The 9,183-nt window shown below is 36.8% G+C and overlaps 1 pseudogene; it reads right to left on the bottom strand.

Annotated features, from left to right (window-relative positions):
* Positions 1-3,851: 3,851 nt before the first annotated feature.
* Positions 3,852-5,305, bottom strand: LOC111751976 (ATP synthase F(0) complex subunit C1, mitochondrial-like; annotated as a pseudogene).
* Positions 5,306-9,183: the final 3,878 nt, after the last annotated feature.

Genomic DNA, 9,183 nt, shown 5'->3' with positions numbered 1-9,183 from the left:
TCTCATCATAAAGACAAAGACCAAAGATGATAAGACTCAGGGAAGAGCAATCTGTCTTTGTTCCTATCTTAAGTCCATTCATTACAAACTACCAAACAAAACCAGCAGTGTTGCCTGCAAATGTCCTCTTGTTATAAACCAAATTAAGGTGCATTTCAGCACATTTCTCCATTTCACACTCCAGTCATATCACTACCAAGTCTTTTTTTCTTTTGTGGAGGCTGGAAACCTCAGCCTATAGATCAGAAGTTACAGAAAAGAGTAATGAAATAAGGTAAAGCTCACACTCCTCTTCCATTTCATCCCTACCTCTCCCCTCCCCCAAATAAGCTGAAATATTTGGGGAAAGGAAAGAGTAAAATAAATCCAAATTGAAATGCACACTATCATTTCTCACTTGGTAGTTACAGCACTTTCAAATATATGACTGTATATATGGGAGTGGGGTGTTACCATATCTTTTTATAAAGTGAAAATTATTATCTTTTAAAATTAAGACAAGAAACTTCAGTAATGTTTTTAATTTTTAAATTTTATTAAAGTCTTATCAAAATTCTCCCCAAATCTCTGACAAATTCCAAAATAACTAGCACCACCCAAATCCCTTAAGATTCTTTATAGCTGCTTTACCATAAGCATCCTTAAGGGATTGCCCTTAGAATTTCCTTGATTTCAGCTCTGCCTTGAATTATTTACCCGCCCGTGAAAAAATATTTCTCTCCCCAGTGAGAGAAAGCATCCTAACTTGTACAGGAGGGAGTGGTTTGGCTTAACAAAGTGAAAATCCCACCAACCCGGAATGGTGTGTTTTGCCAATAAGCCGCTCTTACCTACATATCATATGAAGGGAAACGGAGAGGAAACTAATTCTCCTTCAGTCCAAAGAATCTCCACTTCTTAACAACAACAAAAACAAACCTCTTCCCCAAAAATAGGCCCACCAAACTTATATACAAAGCATCACCAATTCCCATGAAAGATCTATTTTGGATCATCAAATTGGGGAAAATTTAAAAAACTTTTAAAACCCAAGTTTGGGCATTGGGAGAACCTAAAATTTCAAATTCAACAAAAAGCAACTTGCCTTTTCACTTTGGCTGGGTGAGAATCGTCTATAGCAGACTGAGTATGGGAAATGAAAAGCTTTCCTTTTCTTATTGAGCTATGAATAGAGATCTATTATTTGTAATATACCTCATTTTTTATGAATCTTGTTAGAGTGACCTAAATATATATATATATATATTTTTTTTTTTTTTTTTTTTTTGGTGAACCACACATAGGTAGGAATATATGTTAATATTTTAGCTACTTACCTGCTCATTTTTTAATTCAGCTCTAACCCTTGAGAATAAACTACGAAGCTAGGTGGGTCAAAAAAAAATTGCCAGCTTATGAAATAAGACATGAACTAAGTTCCCTGAAACAGCAACTAAAGCAGTTCAGTTGCTTGTGATCCTTCTAATCTATTCATTCAAATGTTATGACTAAACTAAGAACCTAGTAGTTAAGTCTTCCTGAAAATAGAAAAAGCACCAACATTTTGGTAGCTAGTGAGAAAGGAGTGATCAATGAGTCAGTGCTGCTGTGTACAGTGGATCCTGGGAGCCTACAAAGGCAGTTATTTCATAATAATTACTAAGGCGTTAAAAAATTTATAAGTATACAAATGTCTTCGGCTAAAATAAGAATTTTTTCCCTAGCATAGGAGAGAACCTAAAGGATCATTTCTTTAACAAGGACTAGATTCTTTAACAAGGGTCTTGGTCATTCCTGGGAGGTTTAGCAACAAGGAAAGTTGGATAAAGCACAAACTTTGAAGCCATATAGCTCTGGATTCTACCACTTCCTAGCTATGTGATCTTGACTAGACACTTATTCTAAACTTCAATTACTACGTCTATAAAATGCAGATAATAAAAATTTCTGAAGGATTGGTGATGTTATAGAAAAAACAATCTTGCCCAGAACAGGCGTTCACTTACTCACAGCTATAATTCTTACTATAGGTAAAAAGGCAATGGCTTTGCTGGAAATTTTCCACCCTAAATAAAACTTCCAGAAGAGAATTCCTTCGCTATTTACTATAAAATATAAATATTTCCACCAGTAGCCTTCCTCCCTCCAACAGACCTGGGTCTACTGGATGGTGTTTATGTCAGCAGACAAGTAAAAGAAAAAATTGACATCTTCCTTACCAGGTGAGTAATTAGTTCTGGGGATACCAAGTAAAAAGAGCCATCCTGTAAGCCAGATTTCTCAACCTAGGCACTATTGACATTTGGTCCTTTATTGTAGGGGGCTGTTGTGTGTGCTGTGGGATGTTTAGCAGCATCCCTGACCTCTACACATCAGATGACCTCACCAGTTGTGACAAGCAAAATGCCTACAGACACTGGGAAAAAAAAATCACTCCTGGCTGAGAACCAAGCTTGTTAAAAGGAGGCTTTGCAAGTGGATGCCCTGTTTTGTGCTGCTCTGAGCTCGAGGATAGAACTCAGAGCTGGAGCAGTCACTTTATGTAGCCTAATATACAGATCGGCGCAGTGATTAAGGACTACAGCAAGCTATAGCTGCTAAACAAAAGGTTGGCAGTTCAAATCCACCAGTTGCTCCTTGGAGACCCTATGGAACAGTTCTACCATGCTCTATAGGGTAACTACGAGTTGGAATCAACTTGACGGCAATGGGTTTGGGTTTTTTTGGTTTTAATATACAGATTGAAGAGACAGTTTTAAATGGTTCAACTAGGTTAATAGTATGATTAAAGATGAGTCAAGTCACCAGTTTAGGTGTTGACTTGAGGGTAATTTGACTAGTAATTAATATTTTAGAATTTTAAAGACACAGCCCTGAATCCAAGTTCTCCTATGGTATCATCTGCACGGCCTTAGACAAGTTACTTATGTGAGTCTCAGTAAAATAAATAGTAGTACTTACATGGTAGCAACAATAGCAGTAATAGTACTCACTACATGTCTTTGTAATTCAGGCTCCTCTTAAACAAAATTCACAAATGCTGACTAGAAATTACAATTTATCTTTATAGCTTGATATGATATGATAGCGATAGTAAATTTATAGCTCATTGAACTTCTCAGGTGTTTTATAGCTTATTTCAGTTTTTAGAAAAATTGGCAAGTTGAAGTTTTCTAATAACTATTACATGCAAGTTTTCAAAATTGTCAGCATGAATGTGTTTATAGCATGTTTTGAGTACCGACTTTATCAGTATTTATGTATTTGTGTTCATTTATTCAGACATGCCTTTTTTTTAATTTTCTTCATAATCCTTGCTAAAGGTCAACCATTTCATTAGTCATTTGAAAACCTGTTTTGTGACTCATTTTTATTTTTCCTTGTGTTCTAATTTATTAATCTTAATTATCTCCTTTATTTTGCTTTCTTTGCTTTACTCTGTTCTTCTTTTTCTAGCTTCCTCAGTTGAATGCTTAAGCCATTAATTTTATGTAATTTTCTCAATATTCCACAACCAGTAAATAGCTGAATTGGACTTGAAAACCAAGTCTCTATGGTCTCAGAACCTCAATTTTTTAAGTAAAATTTCTATCGATGTATGATATGTTGTTGTTGTTGCTGCTGTTTTCCTGTCAAGTCAGTCTGATTCATGACGACCCATAATGTTACAAAGCAAAACTGTTCCGTAGGGTTCCTTTGGCTATAGTCTTTACAGAAGCAATTTGCCAGGAGTCACTGAGTGGGTTTGGACAACCAAAATTTATTTTCTTTTATTATTATTATTTTAGAGAAACATTGTGCTAAACGGTAAAGCTTAGCACACTCCAGCATGGGGCAAGGCCTGAAGTCAGGTAGGTGACCCCTTTGGAGCTTCACATGACAAAGAGGATGAGGAAAGTGACCATTAAATAGAAGAGCCCTGTGGCCTCCGACAGGCAAATTCCCACAATAGCATAGGAAAAGAGCTGCTCCTTAAGAAATGGGTTCCTGGCATAGCTGATGATCAAGCTACCAAACACTGTCCCAATGCAAGCCCCTGAACCAGCCACACCAACTGTGGTGGCCCCAGCACCAAATAAACTTGGCCACTGTGTCAATGTCCTGGGAGACAACACTGGTCTGGAATTCTTGTCTGACCACCTGGAGCGGGGAGTTGCTGTAGGAAGGTGTTTAGATGGGATCTCTGGCCTACTCAGAAGCAAGACAGTCCCAGGCCTGATTAGACCCCTGGTACAACAGCAGACCAGAGGTGGAGGAATGACTGGTGGTCTGCATATTTTCAGTCTGCACTCCAACTGCCCTGCTGCCCCTGCTTGGACCGTGGCACTCACCCCGCTCAAGGTGACTTGCCAGCCTTTATTTTAGCAACTGATTGCGAATTGCTTGCACCACCCAGTCTCCTTGAAGTAGCATATATACACAGAAAAAAAAAAAATCACAAATTTTAAGTGCATTTGAGAATGAATACTCTCAAAGTGAGCACATCTCTGTAACTTCTACCCAGATCAGAAAATAAACCATTACCAGCACCTCAGAAAACCCTTTTTGCCTCCTGCCAGTCACTACCCCTACTCCTAAAATAACCAATATTCATACTTTAATCCCATGCAATAGCTTTGCCTGTTTTTGAATGATATATTACTGGAACCTTACCATAGGCACTGTTTTGGATCTGACTTCATCTGTTCAATGTTATGGTTGCAAGATTTATCCACATTGCTTCACGTAACGGTAGTTCAGTCATTTCTAGTGCTGTGTACTATTACAGTGTATGGATTAAATATAGATTTGTATCCATTCTACTATATTTAGAAGGAGTCCTGGTGGCACAGTGGTTAAAGCATTCCACTGCTAACTGAAAGTTCAGCACTTTGAACCCACTAGTAGCTCTGTGGGAGAAAGGTGTGGCAGTCTGCTTCTGTAAACATTTACAGCCTTGCAAACCCTATGGGGCAATTCTACTATGTCCTGTAGTGTTACTATGAGGAATCCACTCAATGGTAATGGGTTTTCTGTTATATTTTGGTTAGTTTTAGGTTTCGGCGATTATAAATAGTGATTCTAGGGGTATTCTTGGGTACATATTGTATAGTACTCAAATATACACATTTTTATTGCGTATGGGTTTTTTGATTATATAGCTTTTTTTTTATAGCTAGAATCAGATGTATTGGGCTGCAGGGTACACATATATTCAACTCCAGTAGATACTCCCAGTTCTTCAATGTGGTTGTACCAGTCTACACTCCCATCAACAATGTATGAAAATTCAAGTCACTCAATGTCCCTGCCACTACTTGATATTACCTTTTTTAATTTTAGCCATCTTCTGGGTGTGACATGGCATCACAATGTGGTTTTACATTCTGTGTCCCTAATGACAAAAAAGGTTAAGCATCTTTTCATATACTCATAGGCCTTTTGGACACCTACTTTTGGAAGTCTTATTCAAATCTTTTGTCCATTTTTTCATTAAGTTTTCTGTCTTTTTTTTTTTTTAACTGCTTTGATGTTTTTACATATTGTGGATACAAGTCCTTTAATTGAATATACATATTACAAATACAGCCTCCACTCTGTACCATATATTTTCATTCAGTAAATTGTGCCCATTGAGGACAGGACTTCTTAATATTAATATAGATAAAGTTACCAATATATACCTTCAAGGTTAGAACACCTCTGCAGCTACAGTGGTCTCCTTGCTATTCCTCAGTCATGCCAGGCATCTTCCCATATCTTCATTTCCTAGTTACATACATATAGCCACATGGGTCACTCCCTCCAGTACTCACAGCTTAAATGTGTCTTTATGAGAAGGCTCTTCCCGGTCCATCTGTATAAAATAAGATCCCCTATCCACCCTGACCCACCCCCACGATTCCCTATTCCCTACACCCTGCTTTATTTTCTTCTTATCACCCATAGCCACCTGATGTGTTATTTATTGTTTATTTTCTGTTTCTTCCACCCACACACTAGAATGTAAGCCCCATATGAGGAGAAAACTTGTCTCTTTTGACCACTGTTGAATTCTCAGTGCCCAGAAGAGTGCCTGGCACATAGTACATTTTTTTTTTTTTGAGTTTTTTGTTTAATAAGTGAATAAAGTGTGTCTGCATATGAATTTCTTTTTATTTATCTTTCTCTTGACTCTGTGTGTGTGTTCTGAGTACTCAAATCTTTCTTGAATTCTGGAAGATTCTCATTCATTACCTAATTCATTCCTCATTCTCTCTTCTGCACTGCATATTATATATGTGTTGAAGCTTTTAGGTCAATTTTTTACATCTTTTTAATTTTTTAAGTATTTTCTATGTACATTCTGGATGATTCTCTCAGAGCTGTCATCCGTTTCAATAATCCTCTCTTCAGCCTTGTCTAGTCTACTTTTTTTTCAGTAACTATATCTTCTATTTCTATAATGTTTGTTTGGGTATTTTCAGTCTGCCTGTTGTTTTCTCCTGATAGTCTGATCTTGCTTTTGTGAATTCCCTTATTTCTCAAGAGATAATTTTGAACATTTTAGCAATACTTATTGCAGAGTTTTTCTTAGATAGCTCTTGGATTTACTTCTCAGGTATGAATATTCATTCCCATTTGCTTAATCAACTTACCCTATCTCATGTCACAAATTATAACATTTTTCTCATTCAGTGGGAAGAATCTTTTACAAAAGTTCCATGTGCCTTAGTTTATTAAGGTTTAAACCATGAGTCAAATTTACAATTTCTTCTGCTAACATCCTTTGAAGTTCACTGGTTCAGAACAGATTCTATGACATCTCCCTGGGATTTTCCTTTGTACATATATTTCTCTTGAAGATTTTATAAAACATTGTTGTGACCAGACAACATACATATATATATATACACATATATATATATTTAAATGAATTTTGTCTATATATATACACACACCCACCCACTGCCGTCAAGTCGATTCCGACTCATAGTAACCCTATAGGACAGGGTAGAACTGCCCCATAGAGTTTCCAAGGAGCACCTGGAGGATTCAAACTGCCCACCTCTTTGTTAACAGCTATAGCACTTAACCACTACGCCACCAGGGTTTCCATATATATATACATATGATTCTGTGTCAGGACTAATACGAACTTTCTCAAACACTACTCTCACTAATAACTAGGTCATCCAGATGAAAATACCCAGCAAGTAGTTGATAATAAGTCAAGAATGCTCAATGGTTAGAGAAAAGTGTTTATGTGACTGTCTTTCATTAATAAAATATTTGGAGTTACTTATTCTATTGTCATCTAATATAAATGCTGTTTGCTTTGAAAACTGGAAGACAGAGCAAATTAACAAACAAAGCAAAGTCCCTTTGGTTCTTGATCTTTTCTGGCAATCAAAATTCCAAAAGTAATTTAGTAAACATTTATTGACAGCCTCTTGTATGTAGAGAACTCTTCTACATATGTCTGTGTCACAATCATTTCTGCATAAAAGCTGAGTGTGTAAGAGAGGGAAGAAGAGAGTGGGAGCCACTCAACAGCCAAAGTAAATGAGAAAAATCACTATTTTTTAGAAAAAATATTTACCATAGTAATGATATGTTGCCCTTTGTAAATATAATTGGTATTACTTAACTGCCCTGTTCTCCATCATTTGTGGCTGTTTATTTATCAGTAGTAATAGATTTGTCTTTATTCACTCCCTCTTTCCTGCCCAGTTCCTGTCGTGAATGATGGCATACATTTGCAAGACAATTGGATAGGGTTTGGGAACACTGAGTGACTAAAGAATGGCACAAAGTTGATTGACTCTATTAAGACTCTACACCTTGAGCTTGGCCTCATTAGTAACCTAGCAAACTGGGCTAACTAGCTATAGCATGAAACTTTTATTAAGGAAAAAGCTTATTACGTTGCAGCAGACAAGGAAGGTTGTCAGCAGCACCTTAGCAGATTCTGATGGCTCTCTAGATGGAGGTAATTCTGCAGCATTATCCATAGTTATAAAAACACCAGGACGTTGGTATCTCAGCCTCCTTCATGAAGAAAAGGGTTTTAGAGGATGGAAATATGAAAGGCAGTAAAACAAACAGCACAAGCCACCAATAGTATTTGTTTGAGGACACTTTCTGTGTTTCAGAGCATAGACTTTTACATCAGAATTACTGGTGTCATTCATTGTTACAAATGTTTTCTTAATAATTTCAAAAAAAAAGATTGGAATTTTCCATACTTATTTTTCATTGAGTTGAGACATCAAATTCAAATTTTCTTATTTTCCAGTCTCTTGCCAATCTTAGCAGGAGGGTTTGAAGAATTATTTGGTTAAATCATTAGAATGGTAGTTCATTGTTTCCTAAATAATCTGAGAATTTACTGTAGAACCTGTAGAACAACTTACTTCCCACAAAGTTCATTCCATCATGTCCTCATGCTCTTTGGCTAGAGAAATAATGGATTAAAAGAATTAAACAATGGACAAAACTTGGTAATCGTTGTCATTCCAATAGCTTTCTTTAATGGGGCTCTATAAAACCATAAAAAAGGATGTTATTGCTGTAACTAGACCTGAAATGGCTATGAAAACCTTGGCTAAAATGTGTTTGTTACATCCGTTACATTTCCAATTCAGGTAACTTTAAATTAAGCATTGCAGTGAACTGTTAGAACATAATACTTTATGTACACCAACCTTCAATTTGAAGATAATCTTTTTACCACTCACCCTACCATTCCCAAAAGTATTTTATTTCTTTTTCTTCTTTCTTTAAATTTTCTGCTATAAATTTACTGAGTACAATTTAGTATACTCATTCATTCATTCAACTGTAATGTATTTAATGCCTAGGAGTCAATAACAACAGGTTTGGTTTCTGTGTTTTTGTTTTTTGTTATGAGCTAGAAGGAGCCCTGGTGGAGCAGTGGTTAAGAGCTCAGCTGCTAACCAAAAGGCCAGCAGTTCGAATCCACCAGCAGCTCTTTGGAAACCCTATGCAGCAGTCCTACTCTCTTCTGTAGGGCCACTGTGAGCTGGAATTGACTCAACAGCAATGAGTTTTTGGTTTATGAGACAGGACCCCTGGTTGTACAGTTGTTATGTGTTCAGCTGCTTACCAGAATGTCAGTCGTTTGAACCCACCAGCTGTTCTGTAGGAGAAAGATGTGGCGGTCTACTTTCTTAAACATTTTAGCCTTGGAAACCCTATGGGGCACTGTTACCCTGTCTTATA

This window comes from Loxodonta africana, chromosome 4, assembly GCF_030014295.1.
Source record: "Loxodonta africana isolate mLoxAfr1 chromosome 4, mLoxAfr1.hap2, whole genome shotgun sequence".
Taxonomy (NCBI): domain Eukaryota; kingdom Metazoa; phylum Chordata; class Mammalia; order Proboscidea; family Elephantidae; genus Loxodonta; species Loxodonta africana.
Note: the sequence above shows the minus strand (reverse complement) of the source record. Positions and strands in the feature narration are given on the sequence as shown.